Genomic DNA, 16,065 nt, shown 5'->3' on the forward strand with positions numbered 1-16,065 from the left:
TTTTGTTTTAATTTGCAGCACGCCCATCTCCATGTCTCTCTGTACATATGTGTTATTTCGATCCCTTCCTACCTATGTGGGGTCCTGTGTATATTTAGTTTTCCACTATTGAGCCTAAAGTGTTAAGTTCATTACCCACGTGGACGCTCTCTACCCCGTTGTTGCATAATTCCCTACACAGCCCCAGCTCTGACTCTATTTGGACAGTAACAGAATAACTTTTGCACTTACTTTACCTGCAAACCCATCTTAGGGAAACAGCTTTGTCACTTTGGGTGTTTATGATTTATTGATGTTTTCTTCTAGTCTAATGTCTAGATGGGGATAGATGCTGTTATGTAGGGGGCTTGAGATGTTATGTCATACTTAAAAGGTGTTTAATGAGCCATACTGTCAGCTGAATTTTATTGGATATTGGCACTAGATCAGTCCTACTCCACTATTGTAAATTATATCTACATCTGATCCTGTGTTACCTCTGAACCCTAGTTACCCCCATTTCACATATATATATATTTTTGCCAGCATGACTACCTGATATACCTAGGTTTACCCCACCCGCTTTCGTAACTACTTGTGGCGGACTCCCCATTTCCTACCGCCCACCCCTTTACGGTTACATGTTAACCCTCTAATTTACCTATGCAGATATAACACCCCCTCCATGTCATGGTATATTCACTAGCTCAACTAGAAATTTTATTACAGCATATACCCTTCTTTCCCCTTATGCGAGTGGCTCTGGCCCACTGATTTTCCTTCCCTATACCCCCTAAACAAAAAAGAGGTTTCATCCCCGAATATGAGGTTAGCCATTGATTGATTTAGCTTACTATTTTGATACAGGTATGTCCGTTAGACTGATGAATATTATCACTGTCTCTGAGAATTTTATGCTAGAGATTTATAGTTTGAACTCTTAATTATTATACTTTTCGGATAATACTGTTTATATGATGTCAATTGCGTTTGTTCATGACTAGACTATAACCTTGTTGTAATATATTACTTTTGAAACCTCAATAAAAATATAAATTAAAAAAAAAAAAGACTGTTTATTAAACAGGGATAAAAACAGCAACGCGTTTCTCAGCTATAGACTAGCCGTTTCATCAGGCTAGTCCAGAGCTGGTTTGTTCTCCCACACCCCCTGTGTTGGCTGGCCGCTCAGATCGGAGTGGTGTGTACGAATCGTGGATTATTTGTCGTATATCCTGGGGAGTGTCTGTCGGGCGACACTTAAACAGACCCGACACGCTGTGTTAGGCAGTTTGCTGGTGCCGCTTCACTTGTGAGTAGCTGTCCTCTAGATCTGTGTTTGTTGCTTTGATTTTGCCGCTTGTCCAGACAATACTGCTCTATCTTGCAAAAGAATAGACAGAGCAGAAATCTGACTCTTCAGAGTGCTGACTGATAAACCTTTTTCCAGGCCATACTGAAGAAAAGACAAAATTCGAGGTACCCTTCCAAGAGAAACCCTTCGATTCACACCAATAAAGGTATTTACGCCATACCTTATGGTAAATCTTGTGAGTAACAGGTTTACGAGTCTGAAGCATGGTATCAATGACCTTCTCAGAAAAACCACCCCTAGCTAGGACTAGACGTTCAATCTCCAAGCAGTCAGCTTCAGAGAATCTAGATTTGGGTGGAGGAAGGGACTCTGAAGTAGAAGCTCCTTCCTCAGAGGCAACCTCCAAGGGGGAAGAGATGACATCTTAACCAGATCCGCTAACCAACATCCTGCAAGGCCAGGCAGGAGCTATTAGAATCACAAATGGTCTCTCTTGTTTGATACGAGCAATGACTCGTGGAAGGAGAGTAAACGGAGGGAACAGGTACGCCAGACTGAAGTTCCAAGGCACCGCCAGAGCGTCTATTAGAGCGGCTTGAGGATTTCTTGATCTTGAACTGTATCTTGGAAGTTTGGCATTTCGGTGCAACGCCATCAGATCCAACTCCGGGAAGAAAAGTCTTCCAGCTCAGAAAATCTGCATCCCAGTTGACCACCCCTGGAATGTGGATGGCAGATAGGAGACAATCATGAGATTCTGCCCCCTGGAGAATGCTTGATATCTCCTTCATAGCTAACGAACTCTGAGTTCCTCCTTTGTGGTTGATGTATGCCACAGAGGTGATGTTGTTTGATTGAAATCTGATAAACCAGACCAAAGCTAGTTGAGGCCAGGCTGTTAAAGCATTGAAGATCGCTCTCAATTTTAGGATGTTTATGGGAAGAGACGACTCCTCTCAAGTCCAAAGACCCTGAGCCTTTAAGGAGCCCCAGGCTGGCGTCCGTGGTCACAATCACCCAGGATGGTCTCAAGAAGCATGTTCCCTGAGACAGATGGTCCTGCGAAATCCACCAAGAAAGAGAATCTCTTGTTAGGGGATCCAGAGCTATCCTGTGCAAGAGATCTGAGTGGTCTCCATTCCATTGACTGAGCATACATAGTTGAAGGGGTCTCAGATGGAACCGAGCAAAAATAATTATGTCCATGGAAGCAACCATCAGACCAATTACTTCCATACACTGAGCCACTGATGGACGGACAGAGGACTGAAATGAGAGGCAAGAAGCAAGAAGTTTGGATATTCTGACCTTCGTCAAAAAAATCTTGGAAAGAGAATCTATAATTGTTCCTAAGAAACACACACTGGTGGATGGCACCAGGGAACTCTTTTTCAGATTACTTTCCACCCGTGGGAACGTAGAATAGAAAACAATATCTCTGTATGAGATTTTGCTAAGAGAAAATATGGTGACTGAACCAAGATGTCGTCCAAGTATGGCGCTACTGCTATTCCCTGAGATATGACCACAGTCAAAAGGGCCCCTAGCACCTTTGTAAAGATTCAAGGAGCCATAACAAGGTCCCAGAGAAGATAGATCCTTTACACAGTTTAAAAAGGCCTCTCTCTTCACCTAGTTTGCAGATAAACTTGACAGGATGAATCCCTGGGGGGCAAGACTTGAATCCTATCCTGTATCCTTCGGATACTACTTCCACTGCCCAAGAATCTGGGACATCACGGATCCAAGCCTCTTGAAAGAAGGAAATCCTGCCCCCTACCTGGTCCATTAATGGATTGGGGGCCACCCCTTCATGCTGACTTAGTTCCAGAGGAAGGTTTCTTAGATAGTCTCCCTTTATTCCAAGATTGACCGGATTTCCATGAAGTCCTGGATTGCTCTGGCTTGGAAGAGGAGGAGGAAGGCTTTTGTCCCTTGAAGTTATTAGAGGAATGAAAATTAGAATTCTGTCGACCCTTAGGTCTACCTTTCTTATCTTGAGGAAGGAAAGAGCTCTTTCCCCCAGTAATTTCTCAAATAATTTCGGCTAGACCAGGTCCAAATAAAGTCATGCCCTTATATGGTAAAGACAAAAGTTTGGATTTGGATGTAACATCTGCCGACCAGGATTTTAGCCACAAAGATCTGAGAGCTAAAACCGCAAGGCTAGAAATTTTGGCCCCCAGCGTAACCACTTGCATGCTGGCATCACAGATAAAAGGATTAGCCATCTTTAGAGCCTTGTTCCTATCCTGGATCTCCTCTATAGTAGTCTCCTCTGTAATAAGGTCAGACAAGGAGTCGCACCAATAAGATGCCACACCTGCCACCGTAGCAATACTTGCCACTGGTTGTCATTGTAAACCCTGATTGATGTACATCTTTCTTAAATAGGCTTCCAGCTTTTTATCCATAGGGTCCTTTAAAGAAGAACTATACTTGAGAGGGATCGTAGTTATTTTGGCTAACGTGGATATAGCACCCTCAACTTTAGGTACAGTGCTCCACGATTCTCAAACAAAATCAGCTACAGGAAACATCTTCTTGAAAAAAGGGAATGGGGAAAATGTAATCCCCGACTTCTCCTATTCCTGAGCTAAAATGTCCGACATACGATCTGGAACTGGAAATTACGCTACTAAAGAAGGTTTGATATCAAACACTCTGTTAAGCTTATTAGACTTTTTTGGAGTCTCAGCAACAGTAGAATCAGAGTCTTCCAGGTAGCAAGAACCTCCTTTAAAAGCAACAGGAGGTGTTCCAGCTTAAATCTAAAATTAACCTCTTCTGAATCTGCTGTACTAGCAACCACAGACTCAGAGATTTCACCCTCAGAAAACACTGAGGTATGATGATCATCAAATAACTGAGAAAGACTGACTAACCGAGCCTTTGTGGAGTCAGAACCTTTGCTTATAGATATATTTTTAGATTTCCTCTTCCTCTTAACAGCAACTGGGAAGGCTGATAAGACGTTATCTGCACAGCAAAATCTCCTGATAAATAAACACCCCTAGGAGGATGTTGAGAGAAACTGCAGGACACTGCATGTGAAACTGCTAAGGCTTGGGAAGATTTTAGGAGAAAGCTGAGGCATGGCACGGACAACATTATCCTGAGAGACAGATGGCTCTGAAAGGGGCTCCATATCTTAGATGATGAAATCTTATTTAAGCATGAGCAACAAAGCTGCACAGGAGGAACAACCTGAGACTCCAAACAGTACAGACATTTATCAAAGGATAAAGCTAGATTAGATTCAGGGTCCATTATTCATGGAATTGGATTCCAATTGAAAATAAAATAGTCTAAACTCTAACACAGAACAAGTACTGTGCCTTTACATAAAAAATAATTCTCCTTTTTATTCTGATATTTATTTAAAATAAGAAGACAGATTTAGAAACAAAATTCTTTAATTGTAAATACAGACACCACTATAACCTCAGCTTCTGCTGAGGGCTTACCCCACCAAAGAGATTCCCACTAAAGGTACGATAGTGGAAGCTCGGTCTAAAGTCTAACTGCTATAACTTCAGCTGCTTAAAGATCCATCACAGCAAGGACTCTGCTCTCCGATTGGAAGTGAAGATCTGAAGAGCCGAATCGGAAAGTGGAGAGCAGCTAAAAAAAGAAAATGTATGCTTACCTGATAAATTTGTTTCTTTTTAGACACGATGAGTCCATGGATCATCTTCATTACTTATGGTATACACACCTCCTGGTCAGCAGGAGGAGGCAAAGAGCACCACAGCAGAGCTTTTAAATAGCTCCTCCCTTCCCTCCCACTCCAGTCATTCAACCAAAGTTAGGAAGAGAAAGGAAAGGCCAAGGTGCAGAGGTGTCTGAAGTTTACAATAATTAACAACCTGTCTTAAAAGAACAGGGCGGGCCGTGGACTCATCGTGTCTAAAAAGAAACAAATTTATCAGGTAAGCATAAATTTTCTTTTCTTTTTAAAGACACGATGAGTCCACGAATCATCTTCATTACTTATGGGATACAATACCCAAGCTAGAGTACACAGATGATAAGGGAGGGATAAGATAGGGAACCTAAACGGAAGGCACCACTGCTTGAAGAACCTTTCTCCCAAAAGTAACCTCAGCCGAGGCAAAAATATCAAATTTATAGAATTTAGAAAAAGTGTAAAGAGAGGACCAAGTTGCAGCCTTGCAAATCTGTTCAACAGAAGCTTCATTTTTGAATGCCCATGAGGAAGCAACAGCCCTAGTGGAATGAGCCGTAACTCTCTCAGGAGGCTGCTATCCTGCAGTCTCATATTCAAAACGGATGATACTCTTCAGCCAAAAAGAAAGAGAGGTAACCGTAGCTTTCTGACCCTTAGGTTTTCCAGAGAAAATTACAAACAAAGAAGAGGACTGACGAAAACCCTTAGTTGCTTGTAAATAAAATTTTAAAGCACGGACCACGTCAAAATTGTGCAAAAGACATTTTTTCTGAGAAGAAGGATTAGGACACAAGGAAGGAACCACAATCTCCTGGTTAATGTTCCTATCTGAAACAACCTTAAGAAGAAAACCTAGCTTAGTACGTAAAACTACCTTATCTGAATGGAAAATAAGATAAGGTGAAGTGTATTGCAACACCGAGAGCTCAGACACGCTACGAGTTGAAGAAATAGCAACAAGAAATAAAACTTTCCAAGATAATAACTTAAAGGGACATGAAACCCAATTTTTTTCTTTTGTGATTTAGATAGAGCATGTCATTTTAAACAACTTTCTATTTCACTTCTATTATCCAATTTGCTTAATTCTCTTAATATCATTTCCTGAAAAGCATATCTAGATAGTCTCAGTAGCTGCTGAATGGTTGTTGCACATAGATGCCTTATGTGATTGGCTCACCCATGTGCATTGCTATTTCTTCAACAAAGGATATCTAAAGAATTAAGCAAATTAGATAATAGAAGTAAATTGTAATGTTGTTACAAATTGTATTCTCTACCTGAATCATGAAAGAAAAATGTTGGGTTTAGTGTCCCTTTAATATCTAAGGAATGCATAGGCTCAAACGGAGCCCCTTGAAGAACTTTGAGAACTAAATTCAGACTCCATGGAGGAGTTACTGGTTTGAACACAGGCCTGATCCTAACCAAGGCCTGACAAAAAGATTATACATCTGGGACATCTGCCAGATGTTTGTGTAACAAAATAGATAAAGCAGAGATTTGACCCTTTAGGGAACTTGTCGATAAACCCTTCTCCAAACCTTCTTGGAGAAAAGACAACATTTTGGGAATCCTAACTCTACTCCATGAGTAGCCCTTGGCGTCACACCAATAGAGATATTTACGCCATATCTTATGATAAATCCTTCTAGTGACAGGCTTGCGAGCCTGAATAATGATCTCTATGACTGAATCAGAAAAACCCCGCTTGGATAAGATTAAGTGTTCAATCTCCAAGCAGTCAGCTTCAGAGAAACTAGATTTGGGTGAAGGAAGGGCCCTTGAATTAGAAGGTCCTTCCTCAACAGAAGTCTGAAAGGTGGCAGAGATGACATGTCCACCAGATCTGCATACCAAATCCTGCGAGGCCAAGCAGGAGCAATGAGGATCACCAATGCCTTCTCCTGTTTGATTCGAGCAATGACCCGAGGAAAAAGTGCAAACAGGGGAAATAGGTATGCTAGGCTGAAGGACCAAGGAACCGCCAGATCATCTATCAGTTCCGCTTGGTGATCCCTGGACCTCGACCCGTATCTCGGCACCTTGGCATTCTGACGAGATGCCGTGAGATCTAACTCCGGCTGACCCCATTTGAGAATCAGGTTGGAAAACACTTCTGGATCGAGTTCCCACTCTCCCGGATGAAAAGTCTGCCTCCTCAGAAAGTCCGCCTCCCAGTTGTCCACCCCTGGGATGTGGATCACTGACAGATGGCAAGAATGGGCCTCCGCCCACCGGATTATCTTGGCTACCTCGGTCATCGCTAAGGAACTCCTCGTTCCTCCCTGATGATTGATGTAAGCCACTGACGTTATATTGTCTGACTGGAATCTGATAAACTGGGCCAAAGCCAACTGAGGCCAGGCCAGAAGAGCATTGAAGATCACTCTTAGTTCCAGAATGTTTATAGGAAGAACAGACTCTGCCTGAGTTCATACTCCCTGAGCCTTTAGGGAACCCAAGACAGCTCCCCACCCTAGAAGGCTGGTGTCTGTTGTTACAATCACCTAGGATGGTCTGCGAAAGCAGGTTCCCTGGGATAGATGATCCAGAGACAACCACCATTGAAGAGAGTCCCTCGTCTCCTGTTCCAGGGTTATTCAAGGAGACAAGTCTGCATAATCTCCATTCCACTGCCTGAGCATGTTTAACTGCAGAGGCCTGAGGTGGAACCGAGCAAACGGGATGATGTCCATTGCTGCCGCCACCATCAGTCCGATTACTTCCATGCACTGAGCCACTGATGGCCGAGGAGTAGACTGAAGGGCTTGACAGGTATCTAGAATCTTTGATTTCCTGACCTCTGTCAGAAAAATCCTCATATATATAGAATCAATTAGAGTTCCCAAGAAAGTCACCCTTGTCTTCAGGATTAAGGAACTCTTTTCCAGATTTACCTTCCACCCGTGAGTTCTCAGGAAGGATAGCACAACGTCGGTATGAGATCTTGCTAGTTGACAAGATGGTGCCTGGATTAGAATATCGTCCAGATAAAGTGCCACCGCAATGCCCAGTGGTCTTAGAACCGCCAGCAGAGACCCCAGAACCTTTGAGAAAATTCTGGGTGCCGTGGCCAGGCCGAAAGGAAGAGCCACGAACTGAAAGTGTTTGTCCAGAAAGGCGAACCTCAGAAACCTGTGATGATCTCTGTGGATAGGAACATGTAGATATGCATCCTTTAAATCCACTGTTGTCATAAATTGACCCTCCTGGATTAATGGAAGAATGGTACGAATAGTTTCCATCTTGAATGATGGAATTCTGAGAAACTTGTTTAGACTCTTGAGGTCTAAGATAAGTCTGAAGGTTCCCAACTTTTTGGGAACTACAAACAGATTTGAATAAAAACCCTGCCCCTGTTCCTGTACTGGAATGGGAATAATCACTCCCAGGGAGGAGAGGTCTCTTACACAATGTAAGAATGCCTCTTTTTTTATCTGGTTTGCAGATAATCTTGAAAGAAGAAATATTCCTCAGGGAGGAAAATTTTTGAACTCCAGTTTGTATCCCCGAGACACTATTTCTATTGCCCGGGGATCCTGAATGTCCCGAACCCAAGCCTGAACGAAGAAGGAAAGTCTGCCCCCTACCAGATCCGGTCCCGGATCGGGGGCATGCCCTTCATGCTGTTTTGGATTCAACAGCAGGCTTCTTGGATTGTTTACCCTTGGTCCAAGACTGGTTGGGTCTCCAAGAAGGCTTAGATTGTTCTGGTTTAGAGGAGGAAGAGAAAGAATTTCCCTTAAAATTTCGAAAGGAAAGAAAATTACTCTGTCTTCCTTTCTGCTTGTTTCTCTTATCTTGAGGAAGGAGATGACCCTTACCTCCCGTGATATCCGAGATAATTTCTGTCAGGCCAGGTCCAAACAAGTTCTTCCCCTTGTAAGGAATCGCTAGAAGCTTAGACTTAGATGACATGTCCGCAGACCAAGGTTTTTAACCACAAGGCTCTGCGGGCTAGGATAGAGAACCCCAAACTCTTAGCTGCTAATTTAGTAATTTGCAGAGAAGCATCCGTAATAAAGGCATTAGCTAGCTTCAGAGCTTTAATCCTATCTTGGATCTCCTCTAAGGAAGTCTCAGTCTTGAGAGACCCGGACAGAGCATCAAACCAATAAACTGCTGCACTAGTGACAGTAGCAATGCACGCAGCCGGCTGCAATAGCAGACCCTGGTGAACATAAATCTTTTTAAGTAGACCCTCTAACTTCTTGTCCATGGGATCTTTAAAAGCACAACTATCCTCAATGGGAATAGTAGTTCGATTGGCTAAGGTGGAAATAGCCCCTTCCACCTTAGGAACCGTTTGCCAAGCTTCCCTGACAGTGTCAACTATAGGAAACATCTTTTTGAAAATAGGAGATGGAGAGAAGGGAATACCTGGTCTCTCCCATTCCTTAGAAACAATCTCCAAAGCTCTTGCCAATATGAAATAAATGAATTTATTAGGTAATTTTGCTGAAAAAAATTTAACCCACAACCCAAATATAAGTTTATTCTCAAAAACTAAGAAGAAAAACTTAAATCATAAGCAGAAGAATCAAACTGAAACAGCTGCCTGAAGAACTTTCCTACCAAAAACTGCTTCCGAAGAAGCAAATACATCAAAATGGTAGAATTTAGTAAATGTATGCAAAGAAGACCAAGTTGCTGCTTTGCAAATCTGATCAACTGAAGCTTCATTCTTAAAACCCAAGAAGTGGAAACTGATCTAGTAGAATGAGCTGTAATTCTCTGAGGCGGGGCTTTACCCGACTCCAAATAAGCTTGATGAATCAAAAGCTTTAACCACGATGCTAAAGAAACGGCAGAAGCCTTCTGACCTTTCCTGGAACCAGAAAAGATAACAAATAGACTAGAAGTCTTCCTGAAATCTTTAGTGGCTTCAACATAATATTTCAGAGCTCTCACCACATCCAAAGAATGTAAAGATCTCTCCAAAGAATTCTTAGGAATAGGACACAAAGGAGGGACAACAATTTCACAACATTAGGTAAGAATTTAAATGAAGTCCCCAAACTGCTTTATCCTGATGAAAAATCAGAAAAGGAGAATCACAAGAAAGAGCAGTTAATTCAGAAAACTCTTCTAGCAGAAGAGATGGCCAAAAGGAACAACACTTTCCAAGAAAGTAGTTTAATGTCCAAAGAATGCATATGCTCAAATGGAGGAGCCTGTAAAGCCTTCAACACCAAATTAAGACTCCAAGGAGGAGAGATTGATTTAATGACAGGCTTAATACAAACCAAAGCCTGTAAAAAACAATGAATATCAGGAAGTTTAGCAATTTTCCTGTGGAATAAAACAGAAAGAGCAGAGATTTGTCATTTCAAGGAACTTGCAGACAACCCTTTATCAAAATCATCCTGAAGAAACTGTAAAATTCTAGGAATTCTAAAAGAATGCCAAGAGAATTTATGAGAATAACACCATGAAATGTAAGTCTTCCAAACTCGATAATAAATCTTTCTAGAAATAGATTTACGAGCCTGCAACATAGTATTAATCGCTAAGTCAGAAAAACCTCTATGACTAAGTACTAAGCGTTCAATTTCCATACCTTCAAATTTAATGATCTTAGATCCTGATGGAAAAATGGACCTTGAGATAGAAGGTCTGGCCTTAATGGAAGTGGCCAAGGTTGGCAACTGGACATCCGTACAAGATCCGTATAGCAAAACCTGTGAGACCATGCTGGAGCCACCAGCAGCACAAATGATTGCTCCATGATGCTCTTGGAGATCACTCTTGGAAGAAGAACTAGAGGCAGGAAAATATAAGCAGATTGATAACACCATGGAAGTGTCAATGCATCCACTGCTTTCGCCTGAGGATCCCTGGACCTGGACAGGTACCTGGAAAGTTTTTTGTTTAGATGAGATGCCATCAGATCTATTTCTGGAAGCCCCCTCATCTGAACAATTTGAGAAAATACATTTGGGTGGGTGGAGTGACCATTTTCCCGGATGTAAAGTCTGACAACTGAGATAATCCGCTTCCCAATTGTCTATACCTGGGATATGAACCGCAGAAATTAGACAGGAGCTGGATTCCGCCCAAACCAGTATTCAAGATACTTCTTTCATAGCTTGAAGACTGTGAGTCCCACCCTGATGATTGACATATGCCACAGATGTGATATTGTCTGTCTGAAAACAAATTAACGATTCTCTCTTCAACAGAGGCCAAAACTGAAGGGCCCTGAGAATTGCACGGAGTTCCAAAATATTGATTGGTAATCTCGCCTCTTGAGATTTCCAAACCACCAACCTGAAAGACTTGCATCTGTTGTGATCACAGTCCAGGTTAGACAAACGAAAGAGGCCCCTAGAATCTAACCACCAAGTCAGAGAAAGTCGAACATTGGGATTTAAGGATATTAATTGTGATATACTTGTATAATCCCTGCACCATTGGTTCAGCATACAAAGCTGGAGAGGTCTCATATGAAAATGAGCAAAGGGGATTGCGTCCGATGCTGCAGTCATGAGACCTAAAACTTCCATGCACATAGCTACTGAAGGGAATGACTGAGACTGAAGGTATCCGACAGGCTGCAACCAATTTCAAACGTCTCTTGTCTGTTAGAGACAAAGTCATGGACACTGAATCTATCTAGAAACCTAAAAAGGTTACCTTTGTCTGAGGAATCAAATAACTTTTTGGTAAATTGATCCTCCAACCATGTCTATGAAAAAACAATACTAGTTGATTTGTGTGAGAACGTAAAGACTAAGCGAGTACCAAGATATCGTCCAAATAAGGAAACACCGCAATACCCCGCTCTCTGATTACAGAGAGTAGGGCACCGAGAACCGTTGAAAAGATTCTTGGAGCTGTCGCTAGGCCAAAAGGAAGAGCAACAAATTGATAATGCTTGTCTAGAAAAGAGAATCTCAGGAACTGATAGTGATCTTGAAAGTTGGTACTTTTACATATCGATTCAAAATCTTTAGATCCAAAACTGGTCTGAATGAATTTTCTTTCTTTGGGACAATGAATAGATTTGAATAAAACCCCAGACCCTGTTCCTGAAACGGAACTGGCATGATTACCCCTGATAACGCCAGGTCTGAAACACACTTCAGAAAAGCCTGAGCCTTTACTGGGTTCACTGGAATGCGTGAGAGAAAAAATCTTCTCACAGACGGCCTTACTCTGAATCCTATTCTGTACCCCTGAGAGACAATGCTCTGAATCCAATGATTTTGGACCGAATTGATGCAAACATCTTTGAAAAATTTAAATCTGCCCCCTACCAGCTGAGCTGGAATGAGGGCCGCACCTTCATGCGGACTTGGGGGCTGGCTTTGATCTCTTAAATGGCTTGGATTTATTCCAATTTGAGGAAGGCTTCCAATTGGAAACTGATTCCTTTGGGGAAATATTAGATTTCTGTTCCTTATTATGTTGAAAGGAACGAAAACGGTTAGAATCTTTAGATTTACCTTTAGGTTTTTTATCCTGAGGCAAAAAAACTCCCTTCCCCCAGTGACAGTTGAAATGATTGAATCCAACTGAGAACCAAATAATTTATTACCTTGGAAAAAAAGAGATAGCAATCTGGACTTAGAAGTCATATCAACATTCCAAGATTTGAGCCACAAAGCTCTTCTAGCTAAAATAGCTTAAGACATATATTTAACATCAATTTTGATGATATCAAAAATGGCATCACAAATGAAATTATTAGCATGTTAAATCAACTTAACAATGTTAGACAAATCATGATCCGATACTTGTTGCGCTAAAGATTCCAACCAAAAAGTTGAAGGAGTTGCAACATCAGTCAAAGAAATTGCAGGTCTAAGAAGATGACCTGAATATAAATAAGCCTTCCTTAGATATGATTCAAGTTTCCTATCTAAAGGATCTTTAAAAGAAGTACTATCTTCCGTAGGAATAGTAGTACGTTTAGCAAGAGTAGAGATAGCCCCATCAACTTTGGGGATCTTTTCCCAAAACTCCAATCTAACTGCTGGCAAAGGATACAATTTTTTAAACCTTGAAGAAGGAATAAAAGAAGTACCAGGCCTATTCCATTCTTTAGAAATCATATCAGAAATAGCATCAGGAACTGGAAAAACCTCTGGAATAACCACAGGAAGTTTATAAATAGAATTTAAACGTTTACTAGTTTTAATATCAAGGGGACTAGTTTCCTCCATATCCAATGTAATCAACACTTCTTTTAATAAAGAATGAATATACTCCATTTTAAATAAATAAGAGGATTTGTAAGTGTCAATATCTGAGGCAGGATCTTCTGAATCAGATAGATCCTCATCAGAGAAGGATAAATCAGTATGTTGCCGGTCATTTGAAATTTCATCAATCTATGAGAAGTTTTAAAAGACCTTTTACATTTATTAGAAGGCGGAATAGCAGACAAAGCCTTCTAAATAGAATCAGAAATAAATTCTTTTAAATTTAAAGGTATATTTTGTGCATTAGATGTTGAGGGAACAGCAACAGGTAATGAACTACTACTGATGGATACATTTTCTATTACAAACCACAACTGGAGGTATAGGGGGGTAGTTATCAAGCCGTCTACTTTTCTGCCTTCGCCGGCCCAATACGCCCGCCTAAGCTCGCCTACCTTCGCCGCCGCGGACCTGAAAAAATACGCCTAAGTTATCAAATAAAGCTGTCAAAAAGCCGCGGGGCGATGAGCAGCGGACTGTGACAGTTATCACTCATCCGATCTCGCTGCCCTTCGGCTTTTTCCCAGCTTTATTGCTAGCCTGTCACTAAGCACTCACACTAAACTGCACTGTTCTACCCCCTATACCGGCGCCCCCGGAGCCTCCCGCAACTCAATAAAGTTACTAACCCCTAAACCGCCGCTCCTAGACCCCGCCGCAACTCTTATAAATGTATTAACCCCTAAACCGCCGCTCATAGACCCCGCCGCAACTCTTATAAATGTATTAACCCCTAAACCGCCGCTCCTAGACCCTGCCGCAACTCTTATAAATGTATTAACCCCTAAACCGCCGCTCCCGGACACCGCTGCCACCTACAGTATACCTAGTAACCCCTATCCTGCCCCCCCTACACCGTCGCCCTCTATTATAAAATTATTAACCCCTATCCTGCTGATCCCGCACCTCTCCGCAACTAAATAGTTTAACCCCTAAACCGCCGCTCCATGAACCCGCCGCAACCTATATTAAACCTATTAACCCCTATCCTGCCCCCCCTACACCGTCGCCACCTATAATAAATATATTAACCCCTATCCTGCCCCCCACTACGCCGCCGCCACTGTAATAAAATTATTAACCCCTAACCCTAAGTCTAACACTAACCCTAACGCCCCCCTAACTTAAATATTAATTAAATAAATCTAAATAAATTAACTCTTATTAACTAAATGAATCCTATTTAAAACTAAATACTTACCTGTAAAATAAACCCTAAGATAGCTACAATATAATTAATAATTATATTATAGCTATCTTAGGATTTATATTTATTTTACAGGTAACTTTGTATTTATTTTAGCTAGTTAGAATAGTTATTAAATAGTTATTAACTATTTAATAACTACCTAGCTAAAAGAAATACAAAATTACCTGTAAAATAAATCCTAACTTAAGTTACAATTAAACCTAATACTACACTATCATTAAATTAATTAAATAAACTACCTACAAATAACTACAATTAAATACAATTACATAAACTAACTAAAGTACAAAAAATAAAAAAAGCTAAGTTACAAAAAAATAAAAAAATAAGTTACAAACATGTTAAAAATATTACAACAATTTTAAGCTACTTACACCTAATCTAAGCCCCCTAATAAAATAACAAACCCCCCCAAAATAAAAAAATGCCCTACCCTATTCTAAATTAAATAAATTTCAAAGCTCTTTTACCTTACCAGCCCTTAAAAGGGCCATTTGTGGGGGCATGCCCCAAAGGAAACAGCTCTTTTGCCTGTAAAAGAAAAATACAACCCCCTCCCAACATTAAAACCCACCACCCACATACCCCTAATCTAACCCAAACCCCCCTTACAAAAACCTAACACTAATCCCCTGAAGATCATCCTACCTTGAGTCGTCTTCACTCAGCCGAGCCACCGATGGAACTGAAGAGGACATCCGGAGCGGAAGAAGTTAATCCTCCAAACAGCGCTGAAGAAATCTTCCATCCGATGAAGTCATCATCCAGGCGGCGCTGAAGAAAAGTCTTCGATCCGGCCGATGTCATCTTCAAAGAGGCGCTGAAGAGGTCTTCTATCCGGGCGAAGTCATCTTCCAAGCCGGGTCTTGAATCTTCCTTCCGCCGACGCGGAACCACCTTCTTCACCGACGGACTACGACAAATGACGGCTCCTTTAAGGGACGTCATCCAAGATGGCGTCCCCTCAATTCCGATTGGCTGATAGGATTCTATCAGCCAATCGGAATTAAGGTAGGAAAATCTGATTGGCTGATGGAATCAGCCAATCAGATTCAAGTTCAATCCGATTGGCTGATCCAATCAGCCAATCAGATTGAGCTCGCATTCTATTGGCTGATCGGAATAGCCAATAGAATGCGAGCTCAATCTGATTGGCTGATTCCATCAGCCAATCAGATTTTTCCTACCTTAATTCCGATTGGCTGATAGAATCCTATCAGCCAATCGGAATTGAGGGGACGCCATCTTGGATGACGTCCCTTAAAGGAGCCGTCAGTCGTCGTAGTCCGTCGGTGAAGAAGGGGGTTCCGCGTCGGCGGAAGGAAGGTTCAAGACCCGGCTTGGAAGATGACTTCGCCCGGATAGAAGACCTCTTCAGCGCCTCTTTGAAGATGACATCGGCCGGATCGAAGACTTCTTCAGCGCCGCCTGGATGATGACTTCATCGGATGGAAGATTTCTTCAGCGCCGCTTGGAGGATTAACTTCTTCCGCTCCGGATGTCCTCTTCAGTTCCATCGGTGGCTCGGCTGAGTGAAGACAACTAAAGGTAGGATGATCTTCAGGGGATTAGTGTTAGGTTTTTGTAAGGGGGGTTTGGGTTAGATTAGGGGTATGTGGGTGGTGGGTTTTAATGTTGGGGGGGGGTTGTATTTTTCTTT

At 41.8% G+C, this 16,065-nt stretch overlaps 1 protein-coding gene across 1 annotated transcript in view; it reads right to left on the reverse strand.

Moving 5' to 3' along the window:
- TERB1 (telomere repeat binding bouquet formation protein 1) overlaps window positions 1-16,065 on the reverse strand; it is a 273,372-nt gene that overhangs the window by 159,881 nt on the left and 97,426 nt on the right. The gene's annotated exons all lie outside the window — the stretch shown is intronic.

Source organism: Bombina bombina, chromosome 1, assembly GCF_027579735.1.
Source record: "Bombina bombina isolate aBomBom1 chromosome 1, aBomBom1.pri, whole genome shotgun sequence".
Lineage (NCBI taxonomy): Eukaryota > Metazoa > Chordata > Amphibia > Anura > Bombinatoridae > Bombina > Bombina bombina.